The sequence below is a fragment of the Ochlerotatus camptorhynchus genome, unplaced genomic scaffold (assembly GCF_037179485.1).
Source record: "Ochlerotatus camptorhynchus isolate MF236.1 unplaced genomic scaffold, CSIRO-AGI_Acam_v1.1 ptg000207l, whole genome shotgun sequence".
Classification (NCBI taxonomy): Eukaryota; Metazoa; Arthropoda; class Insecta; order Diptera; family Culicidae; genus Ochlerotatus; species Ochlerotatus camptorhynchus.
Genome location: NW_027040697.1, coordinates 98339 through 125514, shown reverse-complemented (window position 1 = coordinate 125514; position 27176 = coordinate 98339). Strand labels below are relative to the sequence as shown.

At 39.7% G+C, this 27176-nt stretch overlaps 1 protein-coding gene across 1 annotated transcript in view; it reads right to left on the bottom strand.

The window, feature by feature from the left end:
* LOC135703042 (galactokinase-like) overlaps positions 1–21919 on the bottom strand; it is a 267293-nt gene extending 245374 nt beyond the window's left edge. Inside the window, exon 1 of the mRNA XM_065224150.1 lies at positions 21897–21919. The gene's annotated coding sequence lies outside the window, so the exon portion shown is untranslated. The remainder of the gene's footprint in view (positions 1–21896) is intronic.
* Between the last annotated feature and the right edge of the window lie 5257 nt (positions 21920–27176).

The window sequence follows — 27176 nt, the reverse complement described above, 5'->3', positions numbered from 1 at the left end:
GTCTTTTTGAAAGGTGTGTTTGTAGGGTTTCGCAAGTGGCGCAAGATCTGTAATTTAGATTAATGGGCACAAATGTTCACAATTAGCCAGAATACAGTCATGGTTCCTATATATGGATCCTGGAGACAACGGAGCGGTCCTCGAAAAATTCGGAACATCCGTAAAAGTGGTCAATCCATGATCCTGATCCTAGAGCTCTGCGGCTTTTTTGAAAACATTAGGAACTGTGATACAAAAAAATATTTTGGGTCGTGACATAAACATGTACCTGGATGGCCATGGGACCGTCCTCCGGAAGATCCGGAACATCCGTAAAAGTGGACAATCCATGAAACTGATCCTAGAGCTCCGTGTTTTTTAACATTAGGATCTGTGATATAAGAATGAATTTGGGTCATGGACCCAAATGGCCATGAGACCGTCCTCCGTAAGAACAGGAACATCCGTAAAAGTAGTAAACCCACCATCCTGATCCGCGTTTTTTTTATAAACATTAGGAACTGTGATGATAGAAAGAATTTGGGCTTGTGACATAAACATGAACCTGGATGTCCATAGGACCGTCCTGTGGAGGATCCGGAACATCCGTGAAAGTGGTAAAACCACAATCTTGATCCTAGAGCTCCGTGGTTTTCTTGAAAACATTAAGAACTGTGATGATAGAATTAATTTAGGCTTGTGACAAAAACATGAACCTGGATGTCCATGGGACCGTCCTCCGAAAGATCTGGAACATTCGTGAAAGTGCAAAATTAACGAAACTGATCGTAGAGCTCCGTGGTTTTCTTGAAAACGTTAGAATGATTTTGGGATCGTGACATAAACATGGACCCAGATGGCCATCGGAACGTCCTCCGGAAGATCCGAAAAATTCCGCAGTTTTTCAAACAATGTTAGCCTCCCACCCCGAGTTCAGATTGACGGTGACGAAATCGAGGTGGTCGATGAGTTCGTGTATTTGGGCTCACTGGTGACCGTCGAAAATGATACCAGCAGAGAATTTCAAAGACGCATTATGGCAGGGAATCGTGCCTACTTTGGACTCCGGAGGACGCTCTGGTCGAATAAAATTCGCCACGAAGTTGACTATCTAAAAGACGCTGATTAGAGGTGGTCGTCTACAGCCACGAGACCGTGACTATGCTCGTGGAAGACAAACGCGCCCTTGGATGACGGAACGTGGAGGAAGCGAATGAACCAAGAATTGCACCAGCTGTTGGGAGAACCATCCATCGTTCGCATTGCAAAAATTGGGCGACTACGGTAGGCTGGACATGTCGTAAGAATGTCGCACGACGACGCAGTGAAAATGGTTCTCGAAAGCGTCTCAACAGGAACAAGAAGAAGAGGTGCGCAGCGGGCAAGGTGGATCGACAAAGTAGAAGACGACCTGCGGACCCTTCACAGACTACGAGGCTGGCGAAGTCTGGCCATGGATACGGCTTCTTCGGACAGCAGAGGACAACAAGGCCTTAGCCCGATTGCAAGCCATAAAATTGATCCAAGAACGAAAAACCGTGGAACTGTGATATAAGAATGAATTTGGAGTCTTAATATAAACATGGAACCAAATGACCATGGAACAGTCCTCCGGAAGATCCGTAAAAATGGTCCATCCATGTTACTGTTTCTAGAGCTCCGTCACTTCTAACTGAGATATTTGAAAGAATTTAGGGTCGAGACATCAACATGAACCTGGATGGCCATTGGAACGTCCTCCAGGAGATCCTGATCATCCGTAAAAGTGGATCATCGATGAAACTGTGAAAAAACCATGGTTGTTTTTTCGAAAACTCTTGGAACTGCGATTTAAGATAGAATTTAGGGTCGTGACATAAACATGGATCCGGATGGCCATGAGACTGTCCTTCAAAAGAACCGGAACATCCGTAAATTTATCATACTGTGAAACTGATCCTAGAGCTCTGCAGTTCTTTTTTAAACACTGTGATATAAGAAACCTCTGGATCACTTTTACGGATGTTCCGTATCTTCCGGAGGACGGTCCTATGGCCATCCAGGTCCGTGTTTTTTTTTATCTTTATTAAGGAGACTTTCAGTCCTGTGCTGGTTCGTCTCCGGTACGTGTTTATGTCATGACCCCGAATTCTTTCTTATATCGCAGTTCCACATGCTTTCGAAAAAACCGTAGAACTCTAGAATCAGTTTCAAAGATTTACCATTTTTAAAGATGCTCTAGATCTTGCGGAGGATGGTCCCATGGCCTTCTAGGTACATGTTTATGTCACGACCGCAAATTAATTTATATATGACAGTTCCAAGTGTTTTCGAAAAAACCGTGGAGCTCTAGGGTCAGTTTCATACAATGACCACTTTTACGGAATTTTCGGATCTTGCGGAGGACGGTCCGATGGCCATCTGGGTCCATGTTTATGTCACGATCCCAAATTCATTCTAATATCGCAGCTCCTTACGTTTTCAAGAAAACCACGGAGCTCTAGGATCAGTTTCGTGAATTTTCCACTTACACGGATGTTCCGGATCTTTCGGAGGACGGTCCCATACCCATCAAGGTCCATGTTTATGTCACGACCTCAAATTCATTCTATCATCTCAGTTCTTAGTGTTTTTTTTTTCAAAAATTTCGGAGCTCTACTGTGTTACCTGACTTATAACGAAAATACGTTGTATACGAGTACCCCGAATACAACGTTTAGTTCGTCTAATTTTACATTGCAAATGCTATGCAAAACAAGACGAGTCATACGTTGTATTCGGGGTACTCGTATACAACGTATATTCGTTATAAGTCAGATAACACAGTAGGATCATTTTTATTGATTGACCACTTTCACGGATATCCGGATCTTCCCGAGGATAGTCCTATGGACATCCAGGTCCATGTTTATGTCACAACCCCAAATTCTTTCTATCATCACAGTTCCTAATGTTAAAAAAAAAACGCGGAGCTCTAGGATCAGGATCGTGGATTTACCACTTTTACGGATGTTCCGGATCTTTCGGAGGACGGTCTCATGGCCATCAAGGTCCATGACGCAAATTCATTCTTATATCACAGATCCTAATGTTAAAAAAAACGCGTAGCTCTAGGATCAGTTTCATAGATTGATCACTTTTACGGATGTTCCGGATCTTCCGGAGGACGGTCCTATGGACATCCAGGTTCATGTTTATGTCACAAGCCCAAATTCTTTCTATCATCACAGTTCCTAATCTTTATAAAAAAAACGCGGATCAGGATCGTGGATTTACTACTTTTACGGATGTTCCGGATCTTCCGGAGGACGGTCCCATGGCCATTTGGGTCCATGACCCAAATTCATTCTTATATCACAGATCCTAATGTTAAAAAACACGGAGCTCTAGGATCAGTTTCATGGATTGTCCACTTTTACGGATGTTCCGGATCTTCCGGAGGACGGTCCCATGGCCATCCAGGTACATGTTTATGTCACGACCCAAAATATTTTTTTGTATCACAGTTCCTAATGTTTTCAAAAAAGCCGCAGAGCTCTAGGATCAGGATCATGGATTGACCACTTTTACGGATGTTCCGAATTTTTCGAGGACCGCTCCGTTGTCTCCAGGATCCATATATAGGAACCATGACTGTATTCTGGCTAATTGTGAACATTTGTGCCCATTAATCAAATTACAGATCTTGCGCCACTTGCAAAACCCTACAAACACACCTTTCAAAAAAACGTGTAACAACTCTTTTCGCTTTTTAAAAAAGTAGACGACTCTATTTTCAAACTTTTTGCAATCAAAATCATCTAGAAACCCTACGAATTCTAAAAGTACTACAATTTTTGAAATTCATTAAGAAATGGCTAAGTTGTGCCATTGCAAACTTGCCGTTACACGTTTTTCGGAGGCTTCGTAGTCGGCGTAAAGCTTTTTACCCACCGTATTCGGAGTGTTAAATTGGCTCTTTACTTGACTGGCCCATTGGTCTCAAGTACATTTATAAGCGACCCCCATTTTCGTACTGGAATCTGTGTTTGTTTTGATTCGCCTTAAAAATATGACAGAGTTTAATGACGAGTTCATTGGTTTTCCTACGTTTCGAGGGGTGCTTCATTTAGCTTGAGACCGATGGCCTGGTACTTCCTGAGCCAAAAGATTGAACATGTTTTTTTTTGAATTTGATTGGATTTGCGATTTGGAACTATACCTGAAATAGACAACAGCATTTCGCTTTGCGCGAACTAAGCAAGACCAAGCGAGAGTACATTTTTATTCCATGCTATTTTGTTGCTAATTTCAATGCACAGTGGGATCAAGCGAAAATTGCTTCACGGTTGAAGCATGTGGAAACGTTGTTCAAAGAGTTTCGGGATTATCGGGGTAACCTTGAAGCGAGATAGGAGCAAGACTTAGCCCTTACTGCTAGTGCTGACGGCAAGGACGTTCAGCTGAAGAAGAACGTAGAATCGGCCAACAGGAAAACTATGTATGACTTTGAAAATCAATACTTCGATGTGAAAGATTTTCTCACTTTGCATCGAGTCAATCCGACAGCTGCAGCCTCTTCGTCCTACGGCCCTGCAAAACCCGTACTTCCCAAGTTTTCCTTCCTTTGAGGGTAGTGTGAAAGATTGGTTGAGATTTCATGATGCTTTCCAGAGCATGATCGGCATCGATTGATAAGTTCAATTATCTTCTCTCGGTGCTCACCAAAGAAGCCAGGACGTTGGTGGAGTCAATCGAAGTTACGGCTAACAACTTTGATGTGACGTGGCAAATGCTTAAACAACGGTTCAAGGACAAAAAGATCATTGCTCGCACGTTGATGGGCAGTTTTGTGGACGCCGAGACGATCAAGCGGGAATCATACTTTGCACTAATTGGAAACAGACGGATGGTCTCATCTGTTGGCTCACATACTACATACAAACGTCTCGATGCTGATACTTAAAGGCATTGGGAGCGAGCTCACAACTCTCGTGAAGCTCCAAGGTACGATGATATGTTGGAGTTTCTGCGTGACCACCTTGCAACCTTGCAACCACGGAAGAACGGCGATTAAGTCGAAATTTGGCTCTATACTCACAACAACCACGACGCAAAAGAACCCAAGTAACATTGCAAGTTTTATAATGGTTTTAAAGCATGCTACAAGTCTAAATCATGGTCTACAGAACCCTCATAAAACCAGAATTGTTACTTGGGAAAGCTTGTCCACACTGTCAAAATCCTTTCCACTCTCCTTTCAAATGTGATTCTTTTAATAACATGAATCCTTCCCAAAGGCTTGAATCGGTCTAGAAAGCTGGTCTATGTTTAAATTGCCTTTCCTCTTCCCATTTTGAACGGACTTGTCCTAGCTCAGCTTGTCGTGCTTCTGGTCAAAATCTGCAATTGCGTCCAGCAGGCAACGGTTCCAGTCAAGGACAAGATAACTCGCAATCGCAACCCACTATTCCTCAAAGTCAGCCCATAGACGCAAATTTAAACAATTCGTCCGCCTCTAACTCGCATACATTCGCCACCGCTCCCGTAGCTGGATCCTTCAATTCCAAGCCAGCAGCTCTTCCTGCTAGTGTGACTGTCGATAGTAGTGTTGTTGCCCTTTCAACTCCTGTCGTCAAGATAGCTGACTACAATGGAAACGTCCAGTCCACTAGAGCCCTCCTGGATTGCTGCTCCGAACGTAACCTGCCCAGTAAGCGTTTGGCACAGAAATTGGATCTCAGTCGGCAGAATGACCCGCTCTACCTCCAAGGTGTGGGACCTAGTGCTGCAACATCGAAGCAATCGGCGATGGCACTCATCCGTTCACGCTGTACGGATTACGCTGTTGATATCAAGTTCCACATCCTCCCGGAGTTTAAACCGATACTGCCATCAGTAGCCATGACGGTAGCTAACTGGAACATTCCACCATTTGTTCAAATCGTTGTTCGTCGTTCTCCGAGCCCAATCGCATCGATGCTGAAGTCGGGGCTGAAGTCTACTATTGTCCACTGCTGGAAGGTTTCGTCGAACTGCCTTTTCCTTATCCAAAGTTGTTTGTGAATTATCAAAATGTGTTCCTCGTCAGTCAGTTAATAATTACAACCATTCAACATCTTACATTGCAGCAAAAATGAAGAAAATATTTTTGTCCGCCTGTTTGTATGGAAATTTACCATAGGGGTGTGCTAGATAAAGAAAGTGCAAAAAACGTCAAAAAACTAAGTTACAATCGCTGCCTCATACACGCTCCTATGAGGTTACTCAAAAATGAATCAGACGTACTCATTTTCATAACTACTTTTGAAATGTCAAATCATGAGTAGTTGTGGTTTGTTAATTTGAGTAACATTGACTCATGTCGATGAAGAGAATCGATCCATGCGGATAGGACCTTTTGAAATGTTATCTAGAATTGTCTATCAAATCAGAGTTGGGACGAGCATAACGATTTGATGTCGCGCGTCAAAAGTATAGAGGAAGAGATGAAGAAGGTGTGACTACTGTCGGACTCGGTCACTGGCATGTGAGATCACATTGCTGCTCAGATGGACATCACGTTGAATATCGGGATGCAGTGGTGCAAAATATCATGACACTCACGTGACACTCGTCTTCGCATCAACCGACTATCGCTGACAGATCGTTTTGTCGTGCAGTGAGAGTTAGAGTCATGGCAAACAACAATCACCAGTAATGGTCACTGCTCACAAGCAAAACATTACACTCGCTGCTGATAATGAAAAGCACAACGAAAACAGTGAAGACTTCTGCAGTACGATCATGAGAAAAAGCGAAACGACAGAAGAAAATGATAACAATGCCTTCGCATTCCAAGTTCGTCTCGGCAGGCGCGAGTGTGTGAGTTACAAACAAAAACAGGCAACATTAAACGGAAGCTGTTGGGCTCACTCACCAACACACTCACATAAGCAAGCAAAGCAGCAACTGCTTCAAAACGAGCACAGATGAGTGTCGTGATTGTTGGGAATGACCAGATCGGTGATGGATCACAACCGAAGACGACATTCACCAGTTGATTTTTACTTCTTTCGTCAACTTGATGGATGGTCATTAGACTGATGCAAAATTTGAGTTATTCGCTCCACAGTGCTTAAATGGCTTCAAATCGGGTCCTGATTAGTCTCTCAAAGTTACAACTTATTTGGTTAGAAACAGACTTCGCACAAGCCATTTGAAGTTTACATGTAAATTATTATGGGAAATCTCAACTTTTTGTTCATTTCCTTCTAGTCTTTTTCCATATTAAGCTGCGAAACAGTTCGATAACCATTCTTATAGAAAATTTTCTCAGCTACAACTTTGCTGAAAATCGTTTCTATGTAAAACGAGACAGAAAAAAGTTATTATTTATTTAAGAGATTGGTAAACTTATGTCATGATCAAGCAGCTGCTCTGTAGGCAACACTGTATTTTGCAGTGTGACATAGTAGACATGATTTTTGTGTCCTATTCAACGCCCCAGAAACACCAATGTTGCCTGCTGAGCAGTTGATTGAGCATGATCATAAGACATCAGCGCATTGAACCATTGATAACTTTTGATCCTTGCATTTAATCAAAAAGTGGTCTTGAGCAAAGTTGTAGCTGGGAAAATTTCCTACAAGTTAAATTGAAAGCTTTTAAAGCAGGCCGATGTGGTGAATTATTAGATAGACATGAACAAAAATCTTGCTTTTACCATAGTAATTCCCATACAAACTTCAAATGCTTTGTGCCTTCTCAGTTTCTCACCAAATGGGTTCAAATTTTGAGAGGTTAGTCAGGACCCGATTTGGAATGGTTTAAGTATTGTGGAGCGAAAATTTCAAATTTTGCATCACTCTAATGGTCATGGAGAGAGTCGACGAGCACATTGATAGGAATGTACAAAGGGTTACGAGTCGTAGCTTACGACCATCATCTGTTTGATGATCGTGATTGTGATAGGTCGCAACTCTGGCGGGATGGCAGACATTAGACAAAATGTAAATGGCTTTGAAAAATAAGTGTGTGAGAACCTGGACAATATGAAAAGTTAATATTTTAATAAATTCGGAAAACAAATTAGCTTTAACGAATGATGAGCGCAGTTCATCTAGGACGATTCAGTCGGAATTGAACCAAAATATAGGACGCAAAAAACGTGATAATGATGATAATGTGTTCAAGAAAATGCGAGCTTTGCGAATGTTGTACAAATACATAGTCGTGCAAGTACAGGTACAAATATTGGTAACAGTAACAGCATCAGCAACAGTAACAAACCGTATAATCGTTAGACTCGTCCGATAATTTGCAAAGGCCTTGTTATTTTCAATAATTTCTAATCACCTGTGGGATGAATCTAAACTTATTGACAGCAGCTTTCATATTGAGCAGCTTCAATGTTATTATTGATTTATAAAGTTAGCATAACAAATCCAGATTATCATAGAACTTATCTTAGATTTTAGTATTTAACTTCGACTGCACCAACCTTTGTATTTTGTTATCGGAGTATTCCTAGAATTGAATTATGCATGGGAAATGGATGTAATGTCGGCCTAAGTGCCCCTAATTTTGGCCCATACATAAATGCAGCAATCGACTAAATTTTCAAAAGTGACGAAAAATATCCATAAGTACCGTCCAAATGACGCGTTCATCTAGATAATATTGAGAAATAGCAGATTTTTAGCGATGGGCCCAATCTTAGATCCATAGACCAAAATTAGAGCCATTTCCTCTATTAGAAAATTAGGTGCACAAAAGGAACAGTGTACAGTTTCAATTTACAAAATCCTACCTTTTCGTCTCTATTCTCAATCTTTACTCTATCATGAACGTTACACATCGTTTTTTTGCCTTGGGTACATCGCTGCCAGTTTCACTACAACTATTGAGCGTACAAATCTTCACAACAACACCGTTGGCGATCATTTAAAGTGTTCAATTATGCATACGCATTGAGTCATAATTTTTCGTTATATGAACATAATTTGGTTGATGTTCACACATCAGGCAACCGCAAATTGAAACAATTTGATGTAGCATCACTTTGCATGGGATGTAACCATGTGAACATGGCCTTAATCCATGTAGCAGATTAAAGAACCCACTCGTCAATCCTTCACAGAGGATTAGTTATCGGAACATACCAATACAATTCAGTAGTTACTATTTGCAACTGCTGTTGTTCACAAATTAATGCCCCTCGATAATTGAGTTGCAACACACTTTCAGACAAAGCATCGTCAACAGCAACAGCGGCAGCTAAAATGACCATCAAAGGTGCAATGCATGATTTTGATGGGCACCGTTTTCATTACGCACGTGACTGATCAAAGTGAATTCCAACAGACACTATATGCAAAAACGTGACCCCCAGTTGTCTCCCTGGTTTGGTGGGGGTGGCGATGTGGTAAATTAACCTGTAGAACCGCACGTGTCTGATGGGAAACGTACCTGCAGGTGCTATGTGCTGATTTGGATTGGAAAACGAATTGTTTCTGGGTATGCTGTGTTGAGCTTATTCTGGCTTTCCCGATTGTGCAGTGGATACTTTGTTATTGGTATCGGGTGCTACTTACCAGTTGCATTCATTGTAAATTTGTTTCATACAGGTAGATTGTTCCAATTGAATGAGGTTAAATTAGTATTGGCTTCCATACAACTGTGCGGTTACAATGCGTCCATGGGCTTGACCATGGTTTTCGATGAATAATAACTATTGGGTGCATTTCCTGAGATTTAATAAAGTGGCATAATACTATTTAGAAAACATATTTAGCAAACATTTTGTTGTTGAAATCAGGGTTGCTTCCACTCACTTGCTATAATCAATGTTTTTCGGAATTATAAAATCATTGGATGTTATTATGCTATTTTGTACTTGAACGTTAAAAGAAGAGGTTGTAAAGTATGTGTTTGATACATGAAACCTGTCAATTTCGCTTTCAGAGTGTCACAATCAGCGATTGTATGATTCATGAGCGTTCACTCAGAGTGAGCGCTCGAAAGTCGTAAAATGACTATCCAAAAGTGAATTGGACAGGTTTTATGCGTCAAACACTTGCCTTTAAAACTATTATTGTATCTAACAAGGACAACATATCATAATAATATCTAATGATTCCGAAATTCTGAAAACATTTTTTTTAATAGCAAGTGAGTGGAAGCAAGCCTGGATGAAATAATAGCTAATTAAGTACGCACTGATCCAAAAGGCCGGTTCGTGAAATGATGGACAAATGACTAATGACTAGGATTGAAAACAAGCTCACTACAAACATATTTTGTATTTCGGATAATCCACCTTGATAATATCACTTGAAGTATGATCGTTGTCGAGTTTTGGAATATTTTATTAAATTTTGTTTGATGCGGTATTATAATACCGCTGAAAATTATAACCTAAGTATTATGATTGGTCTATATGATAGGTATTTCATAGTATGTATCGATAGACAATATAGTAAAGATGTAATCAGTGCTGTGTTCCTAAAATTTGAGCTAAGTATCCAATATTTACCAGCGCCCTGAAAATATAAATCTGCCTAAAATAACGATGCAGCTGTCCCCGAAGTTGATGGCGTTGTTTCAAATAGCGTATTATCAAGTTTATATGGTACGTTGCAAAACATTTGCATTCTACCGAGCAGCACCGTACTCAAAAAATAAAGTTGCTAGAAATTAGGATTAGTTTTCGAAAGTTCTGTCAACATTTTCCAAGCACCATAATTTGTGTTTTTATTTATCTCATATCTATCTTACTTGACTTTCTCCTTATTTCAGGAAAAAACGTTGAAAGATTTCTAAAGTTTTCCTAAACATTGGTGGGCAAAACAAAGTTCCCAAAACTACCAGTATTTTATCAAATCAAAACCTCCGCAGTATGAAGCCCTTACTGCGTTAACCGAAGCAATGGCGCAACAAACTTTTGTTTCTCCGAGGTCCCCTTCTTAAGTCACAAGTAGTAGGCTAATAAAGGAGAAGATTATGGATGTGATGATATGTAAAATCAAAAAAACATCAAAGATACATCAATATGGATTCGCTAAATGCGTTTTACTCAGAACACCTCAGGCGTTTTACAAATCATTACCAATATGGTTTCTACGTTACTGTTCAATTAATGTGGGAGGTGGTGGGTTTGTGATATCTTGAGTAGTTATAAATTATGACTGCTGTTAAGATAGCATGAATTAGTCGCCAGCATAAAAGAACAGCAACCATAAAAATATATGTAGCACAAAACAAATGACACATCCCATGTGGCTCTCGTACAAGAAACCTTACTTTCGTAAAGGAAACTTTTATCCAGGAAACCTCGTTAACCTAACCTGTGGTACTTTTAGTAAAAGTGGAATGCCAAACTCCTCGAGCATGTTTGTGTGTCAACAACGTAATCGTCGCTACCCAAATCTTTGAAATAAGCAGAAGAGATATTTGTGCTGTTACAACTGACGTTACCTTTGGAAACCTTAAAAGGAAATACGTTTACTGTTTCAGTGCCAGGTTTTTACGTTTATAGCAGGATCTTGTTTAAGACGTTCCCACGAACTCGTGACATTACTGCCGAAAGTGTTAAATCAGTCCAGAAAATTTAACACTTTCGGAAGTGAGTCTATCTCTGAGTGATTCAACATTTTTCCTACTGAACTCAAGCTTTTCTGAAGTTATTAAATATCCCAAGTAACAATTTAGTAACCATTTGGCATCCACTCTGATTTATGATGGTTTTATAATGGAAATGAACAATCCATTTAGTATAAATACAGCATTTCAAAGTGTAAAACATTCCTGCTTCGTAAATCAGCTTTTTGCTGTTTTAAAAACCTTTTATAATCTGGCATAAAAGTCAACAACTGTCTTGTTTTAAAAATAAATTTAAAGCAGTTCTCAATCCCTCCTTAAAACTGCTCTGTAATTCAAACATAAACGTCATAAGCAATTGTTTATTACTGTCTTGATAAAATAGTTTATAAACGTGTTCTATCATTATAAAAGCAATCATAAAACCATTAGGTTTTGCATTAGAGCAAAAAGCATTTATTGTTGCTTTTAGGCTTTTTAAAAGGCATCATAAACTCTTCAATTACTTTGTTTACAAATTGAGCTTAATATATGGTTCCTCATAGTTAATAAAAGCCAAATTTATGACAAGGAAATCTCGAAGGATAGACGAAGTAGGATGAAAAATTCAAGTCGATTTCAGCAAAATTTACTTCTTTAGAAGAACCAGCACACCACCAACGACTGACCATCTGTCGGAGAAGAGTAAAGTGAGCGGGGCTCTCGAACTCATAAATCATTGTCTAGAGTTGAAAAACATACCAGCCTTCCCCAGATCTTGCGAATAGATGACAATCGAAATAACAACCGGCAGCAAACCACTGAAGCTGTTAGCGGAGATAAGCTGGTTTCCGATCCATAGCAGTGATTTTATTCGGCGAAAGAATCAACTCTCCGAAAATGTCATTCAAGCGTACATCCCTGCATCGTTGGATGGTGCACTTCTGTAACCATCAGGAAGAAGGGGATCTTTTTTCGGGAACGATTGCGCTTCCAGCTGTTCGAAATCCAAAATGTTGCAAAACAAACTATCTGAGGAACTGCTCCCAATTCATCGGGAGAAAACACTGGATCCCACAGCGCAACTAAATATCGAAAGATAAACAAACTTTGACGTTTAACTGTTTCTAGGCAACTTTGCCTCCATAAATGCTGCCTTAAATCTGAACGGGTAAGGATCAATCAAAATGGCTTTAGATGTATACAATTCAGTCTGCAAGTTTTCTTCATAAAAGCCATTTTAAAACATTATGAATTTGTTAAAGATTTCTTGAAAGCAAAACAACTTTTTCACAAATGACCCATGGAAATCAACTTTTATGTCACCGCCATGTTACAATTAGTTTGCTTGTTTTTTACAATCTTAGATTTTCAATCTATAGTTCCCTGGATATAACTATATTTTGGTAAATTTAGCAATAAGCAAACATTTAAATGCGAAAATCATAAAAACAAAATCTCGGTCTAGCTCGATCTGAAAAATATATTTTTTTTTTCAATGTTAAATAATTAGTTTAATCGACGTTTTATGAGAGTGGACTTATTTTTTTCGATGTTTTCACGTACATTTCACATTAAATTTAATATGGCACTTAAAACTAAGCCACTTAATCAGAAATATTGTAATAAATTTGGATATTCAACAAGATTTTTATCCCATCAGTTTCTATTTTACTAATTTTGATAAGATCGGATTCATAAATCCTTTTCTATCTTGATTGATGCTTTCCTAGTGGATTCAGCATGCGGCTAGGGGAAATGGCTCGGAAAGGGTTTTTATTGTTGCTAAATAGCTTTTGTTGTAGCTTTCAAATGGTTCTCAATGCGTTCGTCATACAACCTTTTTCAGTAAATCAATTTTGAAGAGCTTCGAGAATACACCCTTCAGAACCTTCTCCAGGATGGGCCAACTAAACATATTCTAGTCTTAATGAGGTTTTGGTGGATGCATTAATGACAAAATAGCCTTGACCAGAGTTTGATGAATGTTGTTTTATAGTTGCTTTGTAGTATTTCATAAAACTTAAAATGTTAGGTGGGATGTTATGAGCTGAATACACGAATCCAGTGTTTCCAATTTTTAAGAAGTGATTTAAAACTTTTGAAAAGTTCAGTACTGTTTGAAGTTATTCTATACGTGTTATTGTTTTCTGAAATGGTCCAGTACTTTCCAAAGTGATCCTAAGCTCTTCTCAAATTATTCAGGGATTCTAAACTTGTTCAAAGTGATTCCAAACTTTCCTAATATAATGTAATGTCAGTATAGACAGATTTCGTTTTTGGAACATAACATAACACTGATGAAGACTGCACATTGTAGTCGAAATACGTATCTGTCATTGATACCAACATTATTCAAGTGGAATTAAATGGAAGATAACCCTTTTTTGCTGTTTTATTTAAGCATTCCGCTAACAACCCAAATTCATTACTTCATAACTACAGTGCACTCTCTACAACTCGAGTTATAGAATTATCGAGTTATAGAATAACAATGTCATAGAAATTCGCTATCGCAGTAGCCATGACACTCTTTTTTAATGTGGTTATATAACTCGATATCGAGCTAGGGGACATCGACAATCGTACAAATAAGGTGCCCGTTTCACCTGTGCAAACAATGCCTTGGTTTTCTTTGCATGCACGTAACCTATAGCTCATACCGTAGTAGGCTGTGTATAAAAGAAAACGATTTACTTAGTCTGACAGTTGCACCATGACGAAGTGGCAGCGTATTCGTGATTTGTCCCACGCGCAAATGTCGAAGACATTTCAATCGCCGTGGGAGTGTCTCGGTGGACAGTCAAAAGAGTTTTAGACCGAGAAAAGAAAGGACATCTATCCGTGGAGGTGGCCACAGGTCGTCCGAGGTCAGCTCGGGTTCCGAGGGTTATCGCTGCTATCAAAAGGAAGATTCGGGTGAATCCAGTGCGTTCAATAAATGGCAAAGGAACACGGGATCAGTGACTTTACGGCACGGAATATCGTAAAGAAACATTGCGGGGCGAAGTCGAGGGAACGAAAAAAAAAACTCACATGATTACCAACCGCATCCGGGAGCTACGAGTCGAACGATGCAAGAAAATCTTGAACTTTCCTAAGCGAAAAAATCCGGTAATCCTGTTCACCGACGAGAGCAAGTTTACCATCGATCCCGTATCAAATTCCAGAACCGACCGGTATATTAGTTCTCTTCCGGTAAAAGATGTGGCCGACGAGCACAAGAACGTGTATCAGACCAAGCATCCTGATAGCGTTATGGTGTTTGGATTGGTGGCTTCCGATGGCAAAAAAAAATCGACCTGGTGTTCATTCCAGAAGGCGACAAGGTCAACACGGAGGTTTACATCGGGATTTTAAGTAAGTATGTTCTTCCGTGGATCAAAGAACAGTACGGTCCGAAGCTAAATGTTGTATTTCAACAAGATGGGGCTCCGTGCCACACCTCGAACTGCACTCAGAAGTGGTTGCAGGAACATCTTCCGTTCTGGGCGAAGGATATGTAGCCGCCATCCAGCCCCGATCTTAATCCGCTGGATTCCCAAGTAACAATTCAAGCTGAATTGTAAGAACAAAAGTTGATTATTGGTTGATTTAAGGTGTACGAAGCTGATTATCACCAGGCTGAATATACAGTTGATTAGTAGTGCATGAAGCGAATTGTATCCTCATAATTCAACCTCAGTAAGTTAGCTGATATAAAGACTGAACAAGACTTATGTAAGCTTAATACTACTCCGCAAACCAGCAATGCGCTACAAATATTCCGATAGCCTGATAGAATAATATGAATTTATAGCACAATATTGTTAAATGTCGTCAGTCACACTTGTTGCATTTCCGACATTTTAGTTATTCTAAATTCACTGCCTACCTTTCTAATCCCAAGCAGCACCAGCAGTAGAGACAATTGAAAAGGAAGAGGAGCTTTTTAAGAATAGCTCCACCTAGCGACGGCGTCGGAAGTATTAACATGAGTAATCCTGTGTTTTGTCTGTTCACCACTTTATATTGCACTTAATTTTCACACATAATAGCACTAAAATAGCATCGAAGTACATCGCGCACTTGTGTCCACATTGTGTTTACTGCACTTGAAAATAGAGGAATGTTTTACTGTCACAATTTATTGTTTATAATTAGGCATTGCTGTATAATACTCTTCCGGTTGCTATTATTCAACTTAATTCTGACGTGCTTCATGTTAATGATCATACTTTCTGCCTCAAATATACTTATGTGGTCGAGTGGGTATAGTTGACGCCTGTGAATCAGCGACTGCAGGTTCGAATCCCGAAATGTAAAGGTAATTTTTAGACATATAATTACAATATAAGTATGTAAATCCAATTAGTCAGCATCATTCTAAAGCAGTCTCATAAAAAATATAAGATATGAAGCGGTCTTCCATTATATTTTTTTTAATAAAAAATTAAGGCTGAACAAGGGTTGGAAAAGACTGTTGGTTAATGCATTGAAAAGCTTATAATTTAGATTGTTGTTAAGCTTTGGGCTGATTAAAATCACCAGATTTAGATGTTTAAAAGCTGAACAAAGGTTAAAGTGGTCTATGTACAACAATTATTAAAACTAAGCCTGAATTAAAATCGTCGAAAGAACACTTGTTAAGCATCAATTTGCTACCTGGGTTACTAAATATGGTGCCACCCGAGTACAGCAAGCCTCAGACAAACATTGACCCGTACCTGGAGAGAAATGGATCCAGACTACATTATCAGAACTTGCCGTGCATTCCGGAAGCGTGTGGAAGCCGTAATTGCAAGATGTGGAAACTCGATCGATGATTAACATAGTTTAGGACTCTGAGACACATCCCCCCTTTGAATAAATAAAAAAAAACTCGAAAACGAATTTTTGAGAATTTTTTTAATTTTGACATTGCTCAATGGTGCAAACATTATCACACATACGGTATGTTGCCAAAATCGAGATCTTTTTGATGCGTCATAATTGAGTGACTTAGCGATAAAAATCAATACTCCCTGAAGTGAATCCTGTTGAAAAACTATTGAAAAATTCGTGGAAGTGAGGAGGATCTTTCGGTTTTTGACGGTCTAACTGACCTACAATTGGAAGCGACCAGCGCTGTTATTGCCTATCGTAAAGTATGTGATTACCATAGATTTCTATATGGGGGTACACTTTGTGAAAACCAAAAATGGAACATGTAACAAATTAAGAAAAATTTTGAACGTTAATAACTCAGCTGTCCCTGGTCCAATTTCAATAATTTTATCACCAATCGATCAGAAATATGGCTCCGCATCGATAACAATGCTTCCGAATGTTGATTTTCTACAAGAAACTATTGAAAAACTGGTAAATGTCCAGCATTGTCCAAAAGTGTCGAAATAACTAACAAATCCACCAATTACCTACATGCATATGCTGCTTCCCCAGCACAGTCGTCAGAGAGTAGTAAGTAGACGAAACAAGTCGAAGTGGCATTCGCCTCCGATCATCGGGCCTGTGCGAATAGGGAGGATGGAATTGCGTAATATTTTGCACACTCATCGCCATATTCAGAACCAAACGCAAATTCTTCGAGATAACCACCATCCGTCGTCTGGCTCGCCGTGGCGGTGTCTGACGTATCTCCGGTCTGATTAACGAGGTGTGCTGAAGGTGTTCCTGAAAAATGAGATCCGTGATGCTGTCACCTACACTAAACATGGATGTCATCTACGTTTTGAAGTGACAGAGACGCACTCTGATTGGTTTCGGAGGTTAAATCATCACCAACTTTGGCAACAAAACGGCTCTTTTCCGGGCCACCAAGCTTATTACAGTAAAAAGTAGGAATATAATTCATCTGCCTGTTTGTCCATATTCAGAACCAACGACCACACAAAATGCTCATGTAATCAAGCTGGAAGCAGGGGTACAAATTATTTTGATCAACCTTGATCAACTTTGAATCGCCACGACCGGATATTTTCGATGGAAGAACCCAACAAACATTGATTGTTGAACGAGAGCTTATTTAAGCACAAATAAGCTTCTTCAGCTAAAAAATGGCCTTTCAGCTGTTAATCAACTTAAATTGTTTGTTGGGAAGCAACAATCTAGCATCTAATTTGACGAAGACGGCAGGAAACATTTGTGAAGCCGAGTTATTTACAAAAGAGAGTGTCGATGAACAGAATCCATCAATGTAGAGAGGGCCTATTGAAAAGTGACGCGAGATTTGTTTTCCGTACTGAGCTCCAATGCTACCGACGCCAGGGAGGCAGCTCCCACACCTGGTAGGAATCGACCCATCAACTCAACCGGGGACCAACGACTTTACTTCCCGAAGGAAGGCGTGATCAGAGATGTTATGCCTTAGAACATGCCGGTGGCGCCGACTGAGATTGAACCCAGGCCTGCTGGGGTGAGAGGTAATCACGCTAACCACCGGCACCGATATCTTTCAAGGTGATATCACGGCGAATGAGAACGACCCAAATTTGAGTTTAGTTATCTCAGAAATAAGAAATAAAGTACAGGAACACAGCAATGAGTAAATTTGGCTCATGTTTTCCCAGGTTTTTCCTGGATTTTCCAGGGAAAATTTCCCGAATTTGAGAAGTAAAGATTGGATTCACTCAGTCTATTGGTACTACTCCGGGACTGAATAAAATTTTCGTCAATTTCCTCATTTTCTGGCAGATTTTTTAGGTTTTCCACAGGAAACCATGAGACAAATTTACTCATCGCTGAGTTCCTGCACTTTTGGCGATTATGAGTGAACTAAACTCAAATTTGGGTCGTTCTCATTCGCCGTGTACGCAAAAGGAAAAGAGCCAGTGTCGCTACTTGATAGCAAACTACTCATAATGGGAGGAGTCTTTGTAGCTTTTATACCACTTGGTTGCACATCATTCTGCTTTAACCTGAAAAGATATAAAAGAGCGCTGTATGTATGTATGTATGCTGTATGACATAAGCTCATTTTCGCTTCGGACGGCGTGGTGAACAGCAATAGCAGCAGTAGGAAGGTGGTGGCTAGTCCACTCCTTCACTGGTCGTGGCAAAGGAGGAAAAGGTCTGGTAAAGGAGGCGCCAAGCGTAATCGCAAAGTTCTTCGAGATAACCGCCATCAGTCGTTGCTCGCCGTGGTGGTGTCAAACGTATCTCCGGTCTGATCTACGAAGTGTGCTGAAGGTGTTCCTGGAAAATGAGGTCCGTGATGCTGTCACCTACACTAAACACGCCAAGCGTAAGTGGCCATGGATGTCCTCTTCAATAAAACGCCCCTTTTCAGGGCCATCAAGCTTACATCAGTTGGAATAGAATGTATCTGTGCTTGTTTGTCCAGAACCACAAGCCCCCAACGACCACACAAAATGCTCTCCAGAGTTGTAATCTTGGAACCAAACTTGGAAGTAGGGGTGCAAGTGATTTTGATTGATTCTCTTAATCAATTTTCTCTTTGAAAAAGATTACTACAAATTTGGTACGCCTACAATTCAAAAACGGAAAGAGTTGAGATAATAGATAATTGATCAATTAATTCCGTTCGTGCCCCTAGGCACAGACCCTTCTACTTTTTTAAATGATTCTGTGCTCCGCAAAGAGATTCCGATTTTTCTGAAGGGATTCCAAACTTTTCTGAAGTTATTACAAAGTGATTTTCAGCTCTTGAAAAAGTGATTGTTAACTTGAAATTCTTTACTACAGTACATATACAGTACTTTCCGAAATTTTGTGAAGTTGTTCAGGTCTTTCCGGATATTTTTTTAATTTTTACGAGAGCGATTACAAACTTTCTGGAAAGATTAAGTATTTTCCAAATGAAGTCATTCAATACTATCCGAAGAATTTCAAAGCTTTTCTGAAGTGATTCATTACTTTCAGAATTGATTTCAAACTATCTGGAATTATTCAGTAATTTTCGGAGTGATTCCAAACATTTCTAAAGTGATTCAGTACTTTCTGAAATGATTCAGTACTTTCCGAAGTGATTCCGAATTTTTATGAAGTGATTCCATTGTTTTCTTAAGTGATTCAATACTTTTCGTAGTGATTTTTTATGATTCCATACTACTCTGCTTTCCGAAGTGATTTTAAACATTATGAAGCGATTCAGTATTTCTGAAGTAATTCCGAACGTTCCTGAAGTGATTCGGTGCATTTATGACTAAAGAAATTATTTTCGAAGTGATTCCGTACTTGCGGAAATGATTACAAACTTTCTGGGATGATTCAATACTGTCTAATCCTGAATCCTGAATCCAAAATTTTCTGTGGTTCAACACTTTCCGAAGTGATTCAGTGCTTTCCGAAATAATTCAGTACTTTCCGAAGTGATCATGAACTTTTCCAAAACTGATTCCGAACATTCCTGAAGATATTCAGTATTTTCCGAAGTGATTCCGAACATTTCTGAAGTGATTCAGTGCATTCTTAAGTGATTCAATTATTTTCAAAGTGAGCTTTCCACAATAATTCAGTTCTTTCCAAAGTGATTTCGAATATTTATTAAGTGTTATGGGTTTTTTTTCTGAAGTTATTCAGTACTTTGTGACGTGATTCTTAACATTTCTAAAGTGATTCAGGACTTTCTGAAGTGATTCCAAACTGTTCTGAATCGATTCAGTACATTCAGAAGTGATTCTGAACATTTCTAGAGTGATACAATTCATTCCTCAGTGATTCAGTAGTTTACGAAGTAATTGAAAACATTTTCGATGTGGTTTAGCACTTTCGAAGTGAATCCAAACTTTTCTGAAGTGATTCAGTACTTTCAGAAGTGATTTCGAACTTTCCTTAGTTATTCAGTGCTCTCTGAAATGATTCAGTACTTTCCGAAGTGATTCCGAATTTTTATGAAGTGATTCAATTATTTTCTTAAGTGATTCAATACTTCTCGAAGTGATTCAGAACTATTCTCAAGTGATTCAGTACCTTCCGTAGTGATGTCGATCTTTTTTTATGATTCCATACTACTCTTCCATACCTCACCGTGAAAGAATTTTGAAAGCACCATCATGTCAAAATTTCTATCTTACGCCAACTTTTGTCCGCCAATCAGGATTTGCACCGTTAGTGGTTAAACTCAATCAGATGAACTTTTTAACAGTTCAGTGGTATTATTTAACATTTTTTTTTTAATTTTTCCCCGATCAGGAGCACAGGCCAATTCAATTGTACCATTTTTGATTGATTGTTTGTTAATTGGGGGCGCAAGAGTTCGAGGGGACTGACTTGGGTGCAGCGTATTTTTAATATTTAACATTTGCGTTGTGCTCTAATTGGATTGCTGTATTTTACTTATTTTGTAAACGTTTTTTTTTGGTTTGCAGCTAAGCAGTCGTCGACTACCCGCGACTACCCACAACCACAGCACTGGATGTAATATATGGGAGACTTTGTTCATTATTGACTTCGAGTGGGGCAAGAGAACGAATAGCTTGGAACGGTCGTAACATCGTTTTGATTTTGAAAAAGTTGATAGAATTTGTTTTAATCTTTGGTTAGTTTGTTTTACTGCAGTAATATTATCCGAATATAATAATTACATCAGATTTGCACGATTTTATGCTAATTTCCACCACTCAACACCGGAACAAAGAAAACAAATTAGTGCATGCAAACAATATGTGCGAAACGATGACAACATTTTTTTGGTTAATTATTGATTTATAAGATACTCATTGAATTCAACAGACGCTTGTGAATCATTTTGTAAAATGCGCACTCTTGCCCCACCAGTGGGACAAAAGTACGCAATCGGAACCCTTTTAGTTAATAATGAAAAAATTCCAAGGGATCGACTCACGGTTTTAAAATAAAATGTGATGTTACGGTGAAAAAGATGCACGAATTTGAAAGCTAAGAGCGAGTTCTGGCTCCACGTCAATCTACGGTACGAAAGGTCACTTTAACTTTCAACAAGTGTACAAATGATGTTTATTTTTCGTTTCGTTTTTACTAATTCTACACAGTTTCAAAGATGCCTCCACACGAAAACAGGCCCCTCAACCGCAAAGAAAAGCGTGAACCACCACCGCCACCGTAGCGTCGTCGTCGTGACGGTGAAACACAAAGGAGGGCTTAAGAAATGAACAGCAATTATTCTGTCACACTCGGTTGCCAACATTTTGAATACAAGTGCACCGAGCGGAAAGTTGAAAATGATCTGTTGCCCTCCCGAAATTTTCCACCCACCAACCACAGCCCATCTTGATCACGGAACCCGAACGAGAAAAGTAGCATTCCGCTTCGTCACCCTTTTTGTTCGAATTAGATATTGTTTTTGTATTTTTCTTTTTTTCGGACTTCAACGTCACAAATATTCACCCGTATTGTTCTTGTCGTATCATTTTCTTCTGCTTTAATGTATGAATGAAAGTTGAAAAGCATACGCCTTTATGTCCCCATTTCAACCTACTTACCGAGGTGATCTTTTGCAATTTCCTTTGGGATTTGAAAACTAGCACAGAGCACTGGCACTGATAGGATGCACTAGCAAAATAAAACTGAGCTTGTCTAGAATCCTTGCAGAATCACTCTTGCAGTTTTTTGTGCGCTTATCTCTTGAAGATGCATGTGTGTCCGTTGTCCAGCGAATGAAAATATAGGTTTGTTTTGTTTACTCTTTACAGTTGCCGAGATAACCTGGGTGAACTTCGAATAGAGACAGCGGATATCATTGATGATTCTTTAAGGTAAGTGTGAAACAAGAAAGGGCTTGTTCAACTAAGGTTATGTGAAACTTTTTTTTTCGGCAACGCTAAATACGATCCACGATCTAGTGACAAATGCTATGCACTATCAGTTGCCTCAAACAATAATAGGGTAGAGCAATACTTCAAACACCAATCTCCGTTATATCGTGCAGAAACATAAACAATTACAAATCTTACATTTTGTTCAATAGTATAGTTCAAAATCTACAAAAAAAAAAAGTCTAAAAAAACTCAAAATATTAATATTTACATCCATTCCTCTCGAAAACCAAAGAAGCGCTCCTAGCGAAACCATTTCAGCTGCCTTCATCCGTATGTCAAAGTGAATCCATTCACGATGTTTTTGGACAAAATGTCTCCAGTCTCCAAACAGTCCAGTCCAGTGTTCAAACCCGTTCATAATATAGACGTGAAGTGCGGGTTGTGCTAAGTGTGACGGAAATTAGATCTTAACCCTATAAACACTTTGAATGGCGCGCCAGATTTCTTACACAAACTGTAATCGTACAACATAAAATCATTATCAATATTTTGCTTGGCCTCTACCTGCTTTGCTAATTAGAGTGGTCGCTCACACTAGTAGAGTAGACCCATCCAGACACGTAGCTAGAAGGGGGAAGGTTAAGGGTTCTTATGCCACCGAAAAACGATTGGCGATTATGTCAAATGGGTCTAAAATTTAAATAAAGGCTGACTAAAAGTAAATTGGTACGCCCCTCGCACGCCGCTAGCCCGCCTCTAGTGTTGGGAATTGAAAATCTTTGACAGTGGTTTTTATACTTCTTGCAGAGAACAACTGGTGCAAGTTTGATCAAAGTAGTCGATCGCGTTCAGAAATAACGTCAAATGGAACTGAAGAAAAAATATTGTGCACAAACACCTGGAAAATTCGGATTGATCTGATTCCACGCTGGCTAAAGTGCTGAAGATGCCGAAAACAACAGTTTGTCGAGTTCTAAAAACCTACAAGGAAATTCTGAGTGAGGAAAGGAATCAGCGGACCTACGAAAAAATTGCAACCAGGGATCGTCAGCTGCGCAGCAAGGTGTTGTGGTGCGTTACAGCCAACCCTAGTCTGTCGATACGAGATGTGGCCAAAAGGTACTACGCCAACTTTCAAACGGTGCGGAACATCCTCGCCAGGGAAGGATACAAGTCGTACAAAGCCAGTAAACATCCGAACCAGCACATGAAGCAGAATTCGGTGGCTAAAAAGCGTGCAAGGCTCTTGTATGACCATGTTTTGACGAGACACAAGGGCTGCACTTTAATCGATGACGAAACATACGTCAAACTCGATTTTAAGCAGTTTCCCGGTCAAAAGTTTTACATCGCGACTGGACGTGGGGATGTGCCGGGAAGATTCAAGTTCGTGTTTGCCGACAAGTTCGCGAAGAAGGCCATGCCATTGCCAAGTGATTTGAAGTTGTGGCCTGAAAACGGAACCATTCGTCACATCCTCGACGATGACATCCCAAGTTTACATTGAAGAATTCCTGAAAAAGTGTGTATTGCCGCTCATCCGCAAGCATAGGGGCAAAGTCATCTTTTGGTCCGATTTAGCCATCTTCCACTACAACAAAGTGGTTCTGGAGTGGTATGCTGCCAACAAGATCGATTTTGTCCCCAAGCTAATGAATCCTCCGAATTGCCCGGAATTCCGACCAATCGAAAAATACTTGGCAATTTCAAAGCAGCGACTTCGACGAAACGGCGTGTTAGTCAATGAAATCCAGTAAATGCGGGCAAAATGGATGAAATGCGTTGATTTCGTGTTCGTTTTCACTGTGTGGGCGCTGATGGGCTTCATCAAAGAGGAAGGTTTGAGATTTCGTGGAGAAATGTAACCATCTAATGCTGTAACTTTCAAGTTTTAATAAAAGTACTGTAAAACATTTATGGACTTTTTAAACTTATTGAATCACGAATTACAGGTCTTTTTGTGCGAACCAATGTACTTTAAGTATTGCATGCACAACTTGTCAAATTGACACATGAGCTTTCTTAACAATACCTGCGATCGTTAGCATCCAAGCCTCTCACGCTAAAGATAACGAGATCAAATCACATCCCAGACTAATTAGGAAGATCCTTAAATGGTTTAAAGTGACTAGAATACAAAAAGTAATCAAGTGGTTTTCTGAAAGTGTGGAAAAGCTAGATGCAGCCATCGAAAGGATAGAAAGAGTACGCAAGTACAAGCTATTGAGTTGAGTAAACTGCAGACTTAGAATGATTCATGAGTTACTGCATTGAAACTTGACACTTAATTTTACATAACATGTTTGTTTACGTTTAAAATAAATTACAGTCAACTCTCCACAACTCGATATTCTAGAACTAGGTATTTTCTAAACTCTATGAATTCAGCGGTCCCTCCATTTTTCCATACAACGTATTTTCCACAAGTTGATGTCTCCTTTGGTCGATGTTTTTTTTTTGTCCTTGATTTGAGTGATTCGATAACGAAAAATAATAGAAAACGATTAGAATGCCCTTGTTAGAGCTTGGCTGATCGTAGCCTTTGTTAGAGCGTACCCTAGATCGTATGATGGTAATGAATGTGCTAGTCAAGATTATTTGAAATTATAATATTAAATGATATGGATAAGAAATTTATGATATATAATTGTGCGGCTAAAACCGAACGGATGAAAATATATAGTTTTCAGCAGCTTTATAATTAACATCACAACATTTGTGACTCCCAAGTTTTTTTTTTTCTTTTCCTTGATTTGTTTTCTGTCGATTTTGTTTTCCGTGCTGAGCACCAATGCTACCGAAGCCAGGGAGGCAGTTCCTACATCTGGACCCTACCTATCGACCCATCAACGCATGAACCGGGGACCAACGGCTTTACTACGCTTCAGAAGGAAGGCGTGATCAGAGATGTAATGCATCAGAATATCCCACTGACACCAACTGAGATTGAACCCAAGCCTGCTGGGGTGATAGGTAATCATGCTTACCATTACACCACCGGTGCCACTCGACTTCAGGGAAAATTAGTGATGTATGTTATAGTTCCATGAGCGTTTAAAAAGTTTACAAAGCTTGTGGAAAATTATAAAACGGTAAAGATAATTCAATATCGGATTCTTGCAGTTCCTTATTTGAATATGATCTGACCATGAAACAAGCAATTCATGGGATTCCCGATCAACTTCGACCCATTATTAACCCGCGTATTTTCCCAAAAACGTATCAACACGTCTATTGCATGAAAAGATATTTACAGACGGGTCACGTTTCAATGCATCCACTGACTTCGGTATGTTTAATGAAAACTCTAGCGTCTTCCTGAAACATCAGAAACCTTGTGCCGTTTATGTTGCTGAGCTGGCAGCAATCAACTTTGTATTGGGGATGATTTCGAACATGCCCGCAGACCATTACTTCATCTTCTCGGATGGTCTCAGTTCGATTGAGGTTATTCGGTCGATGAAACCAGGTAGGCACTCATCTTATTTCCTTTCAAAGATAAGTGAGCAGATGAGTGTGCTGGTCGAAAGATCATATATGATAACCATTGTATGGATCTCCTCACTACTAGACAAATGGTAATTTACAAATTCTCTGTTGTCGTTGTCGTAGGCGCCGTCGTAGTCGCTGTCGTAATCGCCGTCGTAGTCGCTGTCGTAATCGCCGTCGTAGTCGTAGGCAGTACCGTTAGTATATTTAAAATTAAACATCAACCGCTGAAAATATGAATTATCGCGTATTTCTGTTGTTCATTACATTCCAAGTGAAATTTGAGAACGTAATTTCATTTGAATAGCTTGTTTAACCAGGTCTTAAACAATCGTCACGTCGGTCATAGCTTGTTATGATTGTCTGAACCATGCGTAAAGAGAAAATCGAAACATTGAACGTCGCGTGAAAGTGGATCTTAATGAAGGCCTAAGTACTTTTTCGTAGCTTTTAGTTTAAGAATTTCAAAGATCGTCAGTTGCAGTGGCTTGCTTACTGAGGAGAAAAACGCGGTCCCAGATCCTTTCATATTAAAAATATTAAAATATCGCTTGTTTGTCGTGTATTTTGTAAAACTTTTCGTTGTCGTCGGTGCCGGGTTTGAATAGTTATAAATACTTGAGTAACGCTATAATGTGATATGAGAGGCTCGGTGGCCTTAGAGCAACCGTTTTTGCTTACTGAGCAGAACATCATGAGTCTAATCTCAAGCCCATCCACATTCAAGATTCGTCAATGATTAAAAAGGAGCTCGTCTGCCTAGTGGCAAACGTTTTTGCTTACTGAGTAGAAGACCGTGGGTTCAATCCCAAGCTCCTTCGTGTTACACGATTGTTATGACATCAATTCAGCTTATCATTTACCAAAACGAACCCTGCTGCTAACCCAACTCTCTTACCCAACATCACTGTGATTCCTCGTGGAAATGCAGAGGACTCCTCGGCTTCCATCAAAGCGAGTGTCACGTCAACACATTCCTGCCCATTCCTTTCTTGACCTGCGTTCAGGCGCGGCTGGCGCTGGTATTGCCTAATTCGAGATCACCAGTTTTTACACATTGAGGATGATTGCTAGTCCCAAGCATCGTCTATTGGTTCTCTGTGTAATTACAGCTGGTCTGGCAATAACAGAGTAGAAACCATGGGCAGTCAATCATGCTAATGCTCAAGCTCATGCATAAAGTTCCGATGCGTACTCCTAACCAGACATGGAAAATCATTTACATTCATTTACATTCATTTGCCTCTAACTTTTTTCATCAACAGCATTCCGCAAAATGATGTATAGCGCTTTTGTAGGATTAGCTAAAACTTTTGTTCATAGCTCAAATCTGTATCTCTTAGGCCGCGGCCAGGGTAGACGCGACACGCGACGCGACGCGATGCGACTCACGCAAGGAATAATAATAAATAATAAGATTCTTTTGAATTGGTCGCGTCGCGTCGCGAATCGCGTCTACCCTAGCTGTACCCTTATCCATCACGAACTAGAGCGGGCAGAACTTGTTACTGTTTT